The sequence below is a fragment of the Desmodus rotundus genome, chromosome X (genome assembly GCF_022682495.2).
Source record: "Desmodus rotundus isolate HL8 chromosome X, HLdesRot8A.1, whole genome shotgun sequence".
In the NCBI taxonomy this organism is placed as follows: domain Eukaryota; kingdom Metazoa; phylum Chordata; class Mammalia; order Chiroptera; family Phyllostomidae; genus Desmodus; species Desmodus rotundus.
Genome location: NC_071400.1, coordinates 100,187,298 through 100,199,304, shown reverse-complemented (window position 1 = coordinate 100,199,304; position 12,007 = coordinate 100,187,298). Strand labels below are relative to the sequence as shown.

Here is a 12,007-nt window from a genome sequence, read left to right as displayed (position 1 = left end):
CACTGTTATTGTCGACTGTGAAATCTCCAGTGCCCACCTGTGTAACACAACCGTGTGTCTTATCGTGTTACCTTCTCTCGCATCCCGGAGGCTCCCCGGCTTTGCTTTCTCCCGCCTCCCTCAGCCATCACCCCTGGACCCCCTTACGTGTCCTCTTTTGATGGTTCTGATACAATAGGTTTTAAAACTGCCAGCTTCTCAGTCTGCCCAGGTTTTGCTTCCTTGCCAATGGTTGTCTGTTTAGCTCCAATAAACTCATAAAAAATTCTCTGCAGCTTTGGACTTTAGTTCTGCTGACGGGGTGATTACTTTTTGCTAATAGTCACCCATCTGTGCCTGGGAATTTCTGCCCCTTCCGAGATGAGTTTTCAGATTCCCGTAGCCTGTTTGGCTGTTGGAATCATTTAAATAAGAACAGTGAGCGATGCCCCCAGGGCTGGGAGGACCCACACTGTACTACTTACAATAGGATGGACCACAGGCTGCAGTAATGGCCTTCCAGAAAGAGAGTGAAAGGTTTGGAATTTATTTATTTTTCTCTCAATAAATAACGCTGTTAGAGAGGTTTATGGAAAAAAAACCCCCGAACCTTTTAGGGCACAAGCAAACAGAAGACTATTCATGCCTTTGGAAGCGGGGGGGGGGGGGGGGTAAGGGATGTTAAAGAAAATAGACCATCAAAAGTCTTATTTGGAGAGAAATGGAGGTTAATAGCAGGCGCGACGATGCCGTCTTCCACTGCAGACGAGAAATGACACGTGTCGGGGGGATGGAAACATTTGTGTGTACAGCTCTGAAAGGGGAGCCTACTTCCTTATTATTGCATTTAAGTGGCTTTCCATTTTCTAGCATAAAGTAAGTGCTGTGCACAGTCGAAATTTCCGTGGCTGCAAATGGCTAAGAGGCGCTTTCCAGGGGGAGAAAAAATTGAGCATTTAGCAAGTGGATTAAAGCGAGCACATTCATATTTAAATGCGAGCTGGGCGTTGCGGGGAAAGGCCCATCTCTACAGGCCAGTGCTCACGACTGAGGGTGCCCACTCACCACCACCTCCGAGCGCTTTAGAAGTTAAAAAGCAGTCTCTAAAATGTCTCCGAACACAGGAACTTTAGCATTTATTAGGTGAGTAAAGATGGTAAGTGAAACGTTCCACATTCCTCAGGGTTGTAGGGGTCGGGTGGCTGAGGAGTGGGGTGGGTGAACTTGAAAGTCAGGGACCTTACTGCAAGGAGACCTGAACCCCAGGGTGGGTGGATGAGAAGTTCCATGCAGAAAGCTCTCCTGAGGGGCAGTGAAACCCACCAGGACCCCCGCCGATGTGATTTTGCGGTTGGGCGTTGGAACTGAAGAGGCCAGAGTCGATGTACTTGGGATAATACCCAGGACACCCCTCACCAAGTCAGCTATGTAAGGTCCCTCAAAGTCCCTTGTCTGATCAACCTGTGCTGAACTGGGACCCTTCCACGCGCTGGTTTAAACCCTTAAGGCTGCTGGAAATACAGCTCCATCATTAGGCGTTGGGGTCACACTCGGCAGCGCTTTTGCCAAATAACCCCGCCCCCTCAACACAGAGCAGAATTGCTTGTTTTTGCACGCTCTTTCCAATCCCCCCACGGGCCTGGGTTTCACCTTCAAATCTCCAAAGCTCCTTTCAACAGGTGCTTGGAAATCGATCCATCGTAATCCGAGGGAAAGAGAGCTCAGCAGCTTCCTGGCGGGGACTCTGAGTTCAGACAATGCTGTTTTATTCCGACCCTACCCCCCCCCCCCCCCCCCCCCCCCCGCCGGTTTCCTAGCACTGAGCGTGATTCCGCAGCTTAAATAGAGTAAAATTTAATGCCAAGCCTCCGACGTCCAGAAGGGACTGAAACGTGGAACCAGTTCATAAAAACCTCTTTTTCAGTGACCTCGACATGCTGCTTTTCATTAGCCTTCCAAGAATATTAAAAGGAATTTTAATTCCGGTATTAAAAATAGAGAGACTGCACATATTCTATATATTTCGTATTGTTGGCAATTAATACCTTCAAGGGAGCTTCAATTTCCATTAAAAAGAAGCTGAGGATTCCAAAAAAAAAAAATAATAATCGTCTAGCAGTCTCCATACTGCCATAAAAGGGAAGTTGTATTAATTGTCTGTATAATTCCGCTAAAGGGATTTTTTTTTTCTGTGTTCCACAACTTTTTCCTCATAAAGTCGATTTGTTCTCAGGTTGCATGCACGTTCTTGCTCAATGAGCCACAGAAATTGCCCTTTCTCACCTTCCCCAAACAGCGTAAAATTTTTACTGCTAATTTTTATGATTTTGAATCAGATTTCACACGCGTTTGGGGTTTAGAATTTTTTTTTTTTCAGTTCAGTGGGGTCTGGTGTCTGAACAGCATCTTTTAAGGGAGTTATGGATCCTTTGAGCCTCTGAGTCCCTCAAAGTCTTGGAAGAAATAGAAGCACCTTTTTCTCTGTCGCTCTTCAAAACAAGTTGTTTCTCTTACTAATCTAATGGTTTTAGAGATCCTTGGTGGTTTTTAACCCTATAAACAATAACATAAAAGGAGCCACTTTATTTCATTTTATTTTTTATTATTCGATTACATTTGTCCCCATTCTGCCCCCCCCATTACTCTCCCCTGCCCCACCCACTCCCATCTCCCACCCTCAGTCCTACCCCCTTTGGCTTTGTCCATGGGTCCTTTATACACGTTCCTTGACGACCCTTCCCCTTCTTTCCCCCGTTATCCCTTCTCCCTCCCCTCTGGTTACTGTCAGATTGTTCCTTATTTCCATGTCTCTGGTTCTATTTTGCTTGCTTGTATGTTTTGTTGATTAGGTTCTTGTTAACGGTGAGATCATTTGGTATTTGTCTTTCATGGCCTGGCTTGCTTCACTTAGCATAATGCTCTCCAGTGCCATCCACGCTGTCGCAAAGGGTAGGAGCTCCTTCTTTCTCTCTGCTGCGTAGTATTTCATCATGGAAATGCACCACAGCTGTTTGATCCATTCCTTTACTGATGGGCACCTAGGCTGTTTCCAGCACTTGGCTATTTTAAACTATGCTGCTATGAATATTGGGGTGCACAAGTTCTTTTGAATTGGTGTTTCAGGGTTTTTTGGGTATAATCCCAGCAGTGGAATCGCTGGGTCAAAAGGCGGTTCCATTTTTAGTTTTTGAGGAAATTCCATGCTGTTTTCCACAGTGGCCGCACCAGTCTGCAATCCCACCAACAGTGCACTAGGGTTCCCTTTTCTCCTCAACCTTTCCAGCACTTGTTTGTTGATTTGTTAATGGTGGCCATTCTCGCCAGTGTGAAGTGGTACCTCATTGTGGTTTTCATGTGCATCTCTCAATGGCTAGTGATGCTGAGCATCTTTTTATTTGTCTCTGGGGAAAGGAGTCACTTTAAAATGGAGCCAGAGCTGAACCTTCTGAGAGTCTGTTGAAGACGTTTGGACCCCTTACTCTTAAATGCTTCCACGTATTTCCTAGGACTAGACATGCTTTTAAGTAACCAAATAAATAATTGAAATCAAGATTTAGAGCATTTATACAACTTTAGAAAAAGATACACTTGAAATAGGATGTGAATGAAACACAGGTGTTCTCTGCTTCTGGTGAACTCGTGCACCCTGACCAGTTCTAAACTCAGCGCTCAGCCGTGCTGCATTGAGCTGGGAGGATGCCGCCTTGTCCTGAACTTGGTCAACCTCCTGTGATGATGTAGCCCCAGGTGTCTGTGGTTCTCGTCTGCCATTGGGTCCAACTGGCTCAACAGGGGCTCCCATGTCCTGGTGGGGTTGTTTCCTCCTGTCTCATCCACTCTTCAACGCTGGCTGTGTGCACATCACCCCAGCTGTGGGCACTTCTGCCGCTGAGACAAAGAGCGACTTTGAGACGGACCAATCCAAGCACCTGAGTTCTGCCACCATCTTTGTCTCACAATGTCTTTTGACCCAGTGACCTACTTCCAGGTCTTGTAAAACATTTTTAAAAATGTTTATTGATTTTAGAGAGAGGAGGAGAGAGAGACACACAGAGAGAGAAACATTAATCGGTTGCCTCCCAAATGTGCCCCAACCAGGGATTACACTCGCCATTTAGGAATGTGCTGTGACTGGGGATCAAACCTGTGACCTTTTGGTGTATGGGATGGTACTCCAACTTACTGAGCTTCAGCGGCAAGGACCCCACTTCCAGCTCCTGAAGTAATTTAGTGTATTCATGTCTGGGCACCTAGAAGCATCCCAACACTTGTTCCAGGGAGACCGTGAGGAAGCTCGATTCTAAAAGAATGAAAATTTCATGAGTGGCAGAGAGACGCGGTCAGCTGGAGCTTCTCGGTAATCGGGCTGCGAATCATCAGAGACGAGAGTTTGCTCTGGATGGACGGCTAATTGCACGTCCTTTCCTTGTTGAGGCGTGTTGCTGGCGGAGGCACATCCCAAGGTCCCCCTCTGAATGGGCACAGTGCTATCCCGAATCTTCCAGATAATCACACGTAATTGGGAACAGCACATTCTTCATCGTTTCTCATTCAGGTAGATTCCTAAAAACAAAAAACAACAACAAACAAACAAACAAACAAGCAAACAAAAACCCCAACCATGTTGTTCTCACAGGAATGCTGTGTAATAACTTTAAGGCAGCTATCATTTCATCTGAATGACTGATTTTGTCTCCTTCCACTTTTTAAAATATAAAACTGCCTTGATTTTGTCCCTTACTTTTACAGAATAACCCTGGAATCGTTATCCACCCCAACGTGTCTGTGCTAAATTCCCTTGAAATACTTATTCTAATTAGCAGCTCGGCCACATCCCTGAGACCCACCCTTTTCAATGGCACCAATAATTGAACAGGATCGCTTTTAGCATTCCGTACCTGTTGCACGGAGAAAGCGTCTGCTTGAATATCATTCCTGTGAGGATGCACTTACCCTACTTTTTTTTTTTAAGACGTTGAATCTACATTTAATGATCATGGGGTCAAAAAGGATATTTGCCGTCGCCCTTCCTGTTGAATGGACTGTTCCAGAAAATAGGACTCAGTGATGTAAATAAGACTCTTCCAGTTCCATCTTTAGTAGGACATTATGTGTGGCCCCGAGGTAAGGACGTTGGATTTGAGAAAGGGTAGGTCTGACTTTAGGAAAATAATGAAATGCAGGGGGTGATGCGTGTAAGTATTTTAACAGCATAATTTCTGATGGAAGACATGGGGAGAATAATTAAGAATAAGGAATTAGATACTTTTGTAATTATAATGGATAGTTTATTTGCATTAAGGGGCAGGCCTTTCATTACAGACCTTTCATAGGATAAAAATTTAACTCTGGGTTTTCTCCAAGTTTAACATTTCATAAGAAACAGGCTGAGAGAACAGCCCGCGGAAATGCCGGCGACAGACGCAGAAAGCATGCGAGAGACAGAAGGATAGAGGGTTAGACTTCGAACCCCAGAGTACTCTGCCCCTTGAGTAGTTACTTTTCAGACCTGATTGCTTTGGGGTTCGATTTTCAAGTTATGTATTAAGCTCCAGTACAGCCTTGTTTGGGAATTGGGGGTGTGCAGGTGGGATGAGGGGAGGATCTCAGAGGAGGTCGTCCTGGGTCAGGGGGGCCCTGCGTCCAATGACAGTGTCCTGAGAAGAGACAGAAGAGGAGACGCAGACCCAGAGGAGAAGCCACATGGGGATGGAGGCAGAGACGGGAGGGATGTGGCCAACAGCCTAGGGACGCCTAGGACCCCCGAGGCTGGAAGAGGCAGGAAGGCCCCTCCCTGGAGCCTGTGCAGGGAGCACAGCCCCCGACACCTGGACCTCAGACGCCTGGTCTCCAGGGTGGGGGAGGGTGAATGTCTGTTGCTCTGGAATGCTTCGTTTGTGATCCTTGGCTATGGCAGCTCAGGAAGCACACAGAGTGTGTGTTTAGTTGCTTTGCTTTCGGGAAGAGGAATGCATCTCTCTGGGTGCATTTCCCCCACCGTGCGCCGGGACCCTCCGCCCTCCTGTGACCTAGCCGATGGCACTGAGGGACAGTGTGGTGAAGAGCGAATCTGCCGTGAGCTAGACCTTGTTGCGTGTGTGACTGCTCTTCTGGTTCACTTGCAGATGGGCGGCAGGCTTGTGGCTCAGACCCTGGCAGCTCATGTGGACGAGAGGTGTTTATTGACAAGAGCCAAGGCAGGCGGGCGTTGTCATCTCCTCTGCCTGCCCCCGTAAATACAGCGCTGAGCTCTCCTCGGAAAGGCCACAGGCCCCGGCGTTGGTGACACGCTGATGTGCTTGTGTGACCTTTTCATCTGTCAGCCAGGATGGGCCATTTATTCCCGACAGGCGGCCAAGGCGTTCGAAAAACTTGCTGGAGGTCGGCTGTGATGGGGACTCAGCTGTTTGCTGCAAAGTGCTTCTGGGAGATGTGTCCCTGCTGTCCAAACAGAGCTGTGGGAAAAGGTCACCAAGCCATTATTTTTTTTACAAGATACGATATTTCCTTCTGTTCCGTGTTGAGGTCTTTACACTGTGAAAATTCGGATCCATACATTCGTCGTCCCTTTCAAAAGGATGGTAAAAAATGACTATATTTTTAACATGGACGATCAAGTCTTGCCGTCGATAGCAGTTTTGCTTAATTTTAAAAAGCCAAAGTAAAGTTTTATTTGATTAAAAATAAAGAGGGTCTGGTTTTTAAAAGGTGGTGAAAAGGTACGACGTTGCAGCTATAAAATTGGTTAGTGTCAGGGCTGTAATGTACAGTATAGTGATGATAGTCAGTAAGATTTTACTGTATATTCAGAAGTTGCTTACACAGGAGGTCTTGAAAGTTCTCAGTTTCCCCCGGAAGAAAAAAGTCGTCATGATTTGCGGTGATGGATGTTAGCTGCACTCGTCGTAACGGTCCTTCTAGCATTCGTATAGACACTGAATCATTATGTTTTACACCTGAAAGGAATATAATGTTCCATATCAATCAAGACTCGGTAAAAAAAAGGAACCACAGAAACACGTGGCTCCGACAAGGGAATTTAAATGTCAACATTTCTCACACTTAGGAAAGGTACTGGCCTGTTTTCATAAGCCATCAATTTGGGGGAAAGTTGTACGTGAAACTTAATGACTCCAAAGGTAAAAGAGAACTGAGCAAGTTTCCAGGAGTCGGATGGACCTGGGAACGCAGGGGAGACACGCAAGGCACGTCATCACCTGCCTTGTGTTTGGTAACGCTTCTGTGCTCAGGGCTCAGAGCGCTTACCGGACTTCAGGCAAGGGGGTAAGAAATACTTTATATCCCACAGGTGTTCATGGTCCCTCTGGATGCTGACGTATTTGGCGGACCCTCTGAGCAATTCGAACGCCTACACCTGACCCTAACAAGGAATGAGAATCACAGAGATCGAGAGAAAGGGGTAAAAAAAAAAAAACCCAGACAGTAGGGTTACTACATGGGATGCTTCTTTTATCCACTCTGCCTCCCCTCCCCCCCATATACGCTATAGCATAAAATCTATTCACCACAGTCTGCAGAAGAAGTCTTAGAAGCTGAATCGCTGGCCCACGGGTAATGCACAGTAGAATTCAATTGAGAACTTAAAATTGCTGTTTTAAAACATGTGAAGCCAGTGGTATCTGAGTCACGATTTCTCCCTCTCTCCTCCAGTTGAAGACTTACTCTCTCCTAATTTTTTAAAATTGATGGACTTTACAGATAGAAGAAAGGGGGGAGCGAGAGACATTGATTTCTTATTCCATCCATTCATGCGTTCATTGCTTGATTCTTTTTTTTGCTATTGTTCAAGTAGCATTGTCTCCATTTGCCCTCCCAACCACTCTTCCCCGCCCCAGCCCCACCAACCCCCACCTCGCACCCCCAACCCTACCCTCTCTGGCTTTGTCCATGGGTCATTGGTTGATTCTTGTAAGTGCCCTGACCAGGGATTGAACCCACCACCTTGGCGTGTCCGGCTGATGCTGTAACCCACTGAGCTACCTGGCCGGGGCCTCTTCTGATTCTTTGCCAGTGGGTTAAAAAAATGCTCTGCCACGGCTTTGATGCCATTTCCTTTAATGATGAAGAAAGTTCTGTGTCTTTTCATCTGTTTAATGGCACCCTGTCGGTTTCAGCCTTCATGTCTTTGCCACGCCACGACGTTTCAAGACACTCAGAGAACAATGCACAGTGACACTTTCTGTTCACTTTTTACTCATTTCCCGGGGGCGTGTGGCAGGGCCGGGCCCTGCGGGTTGCGCCCATCCTGGACCACTGCCCGATCCCTGCTTACCTGAGGGGTGAGAGTTGGTCAGGACACACCCATGCGTTACCGTCCAGCAGGGTGGACTCAGGTGTCCTTGGGGATCATCCTGCCTACAAGATAAAAGGTACCAAAGCATGGCTGCCACACAGCCCAGTGTCCTAAGGTGAGATCCCAAGCTTGGAGCACAGTGCACTTGGCCGTGGGCCCCTCGCTTGCTGTCCGTGGCGTGTGTCCTGCTGAGGGAGCAGCTCCTGCTGTCTGTCTGCTGCCTGCTCTCTCCACACCTGCTCCACGCATATTTGCAGATTCTCAGGGAAGCGGGCGTGGGGCCAAGGCGCCGTCTGTGGCCCTGCAAACAGAGAAAGGAGCTCTGCCTAGAAAACTGTATATCCTTTGTCTTTTCTTCCTTCTGGGACGTCTCAAGAGCCTGCGATGCTATTTCTGTAAGCTGATCCGAACTAGGGTATGGGAGACAGGTGTGACCCTCCCATCGGAAGACGTGTTTACCCATGGCTGTGACCCGTGTGGCAGGTGCGGAACTGGGACCCATTTCACCAGGTGTGAACGGAAAGCTTTGTCGGTGGAACAGAGACAAACAGCCCTGTGTTTGTCTTCAGGCTCCATTATAATTATTTTTTTTTCTCCACAGGGTTGTTTGATTCCAGTTTCAAAAGAATGGAGATTAGCAAGGCGTCAGAGTGTCCCAGGCTCCCGTAGGTTCAGCTTTCACATTCGCTCAGTTGTTCCTGTCGTTGTTGCCTGGTGCTGGGTTTGCTAAACTGTTGTTTACGAGGGGGCAGTGGGCGTTCTGGCCAAGTGAGGGAGTTCGTCCGCGCTTCACAATGAAAACTCCTTTCGCTGGCCTTCAACGCGCTGGGATCCCCTAAGAGGTCGTGGTAGACATGGGGACAACAGTCAAGGCTCATGAATCTCTTTGACTCGTGTTAATGCTACAGCAAGTCCGAACATCGCTGCCATCACACAGATATGAAAGTTCAGAACGGAGTCGCCGTGAGATTTGAGACCTTTCTCGAGTCCCTGCATCTAGCCAGGGGCCAATCAGGATGTAACGAACTTGGGGTTGACATTCTGACTGGTACACAAAGCTGCTACTCAGTATTATGCATTCATACATATGTCTATTTGTATTATACACACACATATATGTGTATTTGTATACTGTATCCACTATACTGGATACACAAATAGATACAGTGTATATATATGTTTGTGTACCATACTTACAAAAGGATATAGTCTGCATTTACTACATATACAAATAGATACGCATACAAATATCCATACTCATGTATACTATATATGTACACAAATAGACTATATATTTGTATACTATGTTTGTATATGATATATATTTATATCCTCTACTCATATAACTATATAGTAGTAAATCATATCTATTTGCGTACTATATTTGTATCTCATACATAGCCTATATTTTTATATATACGCACCGTAGTACATTTGTGTTATATTTTAATGTCTGTACGAGAGCCTGGACATTTCAGAGTTTCGGGAAACCGTTCTGAACACTACATTTCCAGGCCTGTGAGTGCCTTGATGAAAACACGGTAGCACATGTTTATGCACGAACAAGCCCACCTGCAGGACTATTTCCCTATGAAATCAGGAGGCGAGCATCCCCAAGCGGCGAGGTCGTGAGTCACGTGATAAAAAGTGAGCTGGTTGGGAGTCGGCCGAGTTACCCGCCCTGCAGAGCGCAGGAGATGGGAGCAGGAAGCTGAGAAAATGGAATGACTGCATGTGCGGCCAGCTGGACACTTGAACTATCAGGGAGATGGGTCACTTTGTCGCTTCCCTAAATGTCTCATCGTTATGTTGTACACCCAAACCTGCGGTGATATTGTATGTCTGCTGTGCTAGACAACATAACTAAGGAATAAAAATCAATAGTCAAATAAAATGCTGAATCTGTGTCTCTTTATGTCGGAGTTGCCTTGGGTCAGCATCAGGCGCTTGGAGAGGTGGTTCCTGTGATTCACGGATGCAGGGGATTTAGTCCACTTGGAACGTCTCAGCGATGCCCGTTACCGAGTACCGTCTCTTTCCTGCCTGCAGCCTGTTCCCCGTGGGACAGGAAGATCTCCCGGTGGTGCCGTACAACAGACAGGAGCCACGTTCGTAAAGTTGCCCCCTCGCACCCTCCGCATCGGAAGATCTTTCGGTTACTTTGTTTTTATAGGGCTGTGGGTTCTTGTCGGCTTAATTAAAACTCTAATTTCCTCTGGGAAATGTGCAGATGAACTTGTTGGATAAGGACTAAAAATCCGCAGTGAATGAGTTAGAGAAAATAAAAATGAAAAAGAAAGACTTCTGAACCATCCCGGTCACGGGAATCAGAGTTTTAAGAAACAAAATGTGTACAACAGCGAGGAGAAACCGAGGTCCTTCTGCACGATTTTGGAGAGAATGTGAATGAAACTCCACTTTTATTAATTCTGCCAGTGAAATATGACACCTGCTATTTTTCTGCCATTATGGTTTCCATTTAATTCTTTCTCTTTTTTTCCGGTTTCCCTGCTACTTTTTCCCCTCCTCCTCCCTGTCCTTCTCCCTCTTCCATTCTGGACATGGAAGATGCATAAATTATGGAAAATATGGGTAAATATAGACAAACTGTAAAAGGGAATTCATGAAACCTTTTAAGGAATGGGGAGTACAGACCCACACTGTGAGAAATGAGGTCTCCCCAAACGAAGACAGATGGCGAGGACACAGCAAACATATGAATATGGTAAAAACTGGAAGAAAAAATGGCTCCACAAAACATCACATCGGGAGGAGACAGCTTTTAGAAGAGCAGAAGCAGCCGGCTGTTGGTTTCCAAAGAATCACGGTAGCAGGACACGGGTGTGTGCCGTGCGGGCGGCTCAGCTGGCCCGAGTGTGGCAGGTGGCTACTGGATTTTTCCGGCAGATCACCTCGGAAGCCACATAAATGTCTAACCACCATGCTGTATACCTGAAGCTAACAGGACATTTAATATCAAAAAGTAATTGGAGACATACAAATTAAACTTGAAAATCAAAGAGAACCAAGCTCCAGGATACAAGAATAATAAAATTTGAAATTTAGCAGGAACGCCATCAAAAACCTGTACGGCCAGCTCACTCAAATGCCATTTGATGTGAACATATCCTTAAACAAAAAGATGATTGTAAAATCAAACAAAAATAAGTGGCCCTAGAGAGGGTCCCAAAGTTATCCCACTGAGGATCTCTGAGGTCTGAGCTCTAAAACAGACAAGGGTATTTTTTCGGAACGCGTTTCCAAGAGGAGGGGAAAGATGCGAGGTGAGTTACGGGGCTCTGCGGTTAGACACAATCAGCTTTGAAATCCAGTTTCCCCGTGACAGCTGTGGACTTTGCATAATGAAGGAAGCCCATCTCACCCTTTCCATGTGACAAGATCGGAATGACGTTCCCATGGCCATGAAGGCATGGGTATACATTTTCACATGACACGTTCACTGAGCGGGTGACGTATGTCAACAAAACACACAACATCAGACGTACCAGAGACAAAATTTAAATGCAGACGACACAGGTATCAGGGGCGGGTGGAGGAATTATCTCCCAAGAAGAAACCATGATGAAAAAGAAAGTAAAATATTTACCATCATTTCTTGAAAAGTTGATAAGCTCTGTGTCTCCCCATAGAGCAAAGAAGAGGCAGGAGAAATAAAAGACAAGATGGCAGGTCCAGCACAGGAGGTGACATCTG

At 46.4% G+C, this 12,007-nt stretch overlaps 1 long non-coding RNA gene across 1 annotated transcript; it reads left to right on the top strand.

Annotated features, from left to right (window-relative positions):
- Nucleotides 1-1,094: 1,094 nt before the first annotated feature.
- On the top strand, nt 1,095-9,139 carry LOC123480689 (uncharacterized). The gene is made up of 4 exons (XR_006656768.3): nt 1,095-1,122; nt 7,289-7,399; nt 8,670-8,803; nt 8,895-9,139. It is a non-coding gene; the product is annotated as an uncharacterized lncRNA (long non-coding RNA).
- The last annotated feature ends 2,868 nt before the right edge of the window (nt 9,140-12,007 follow it).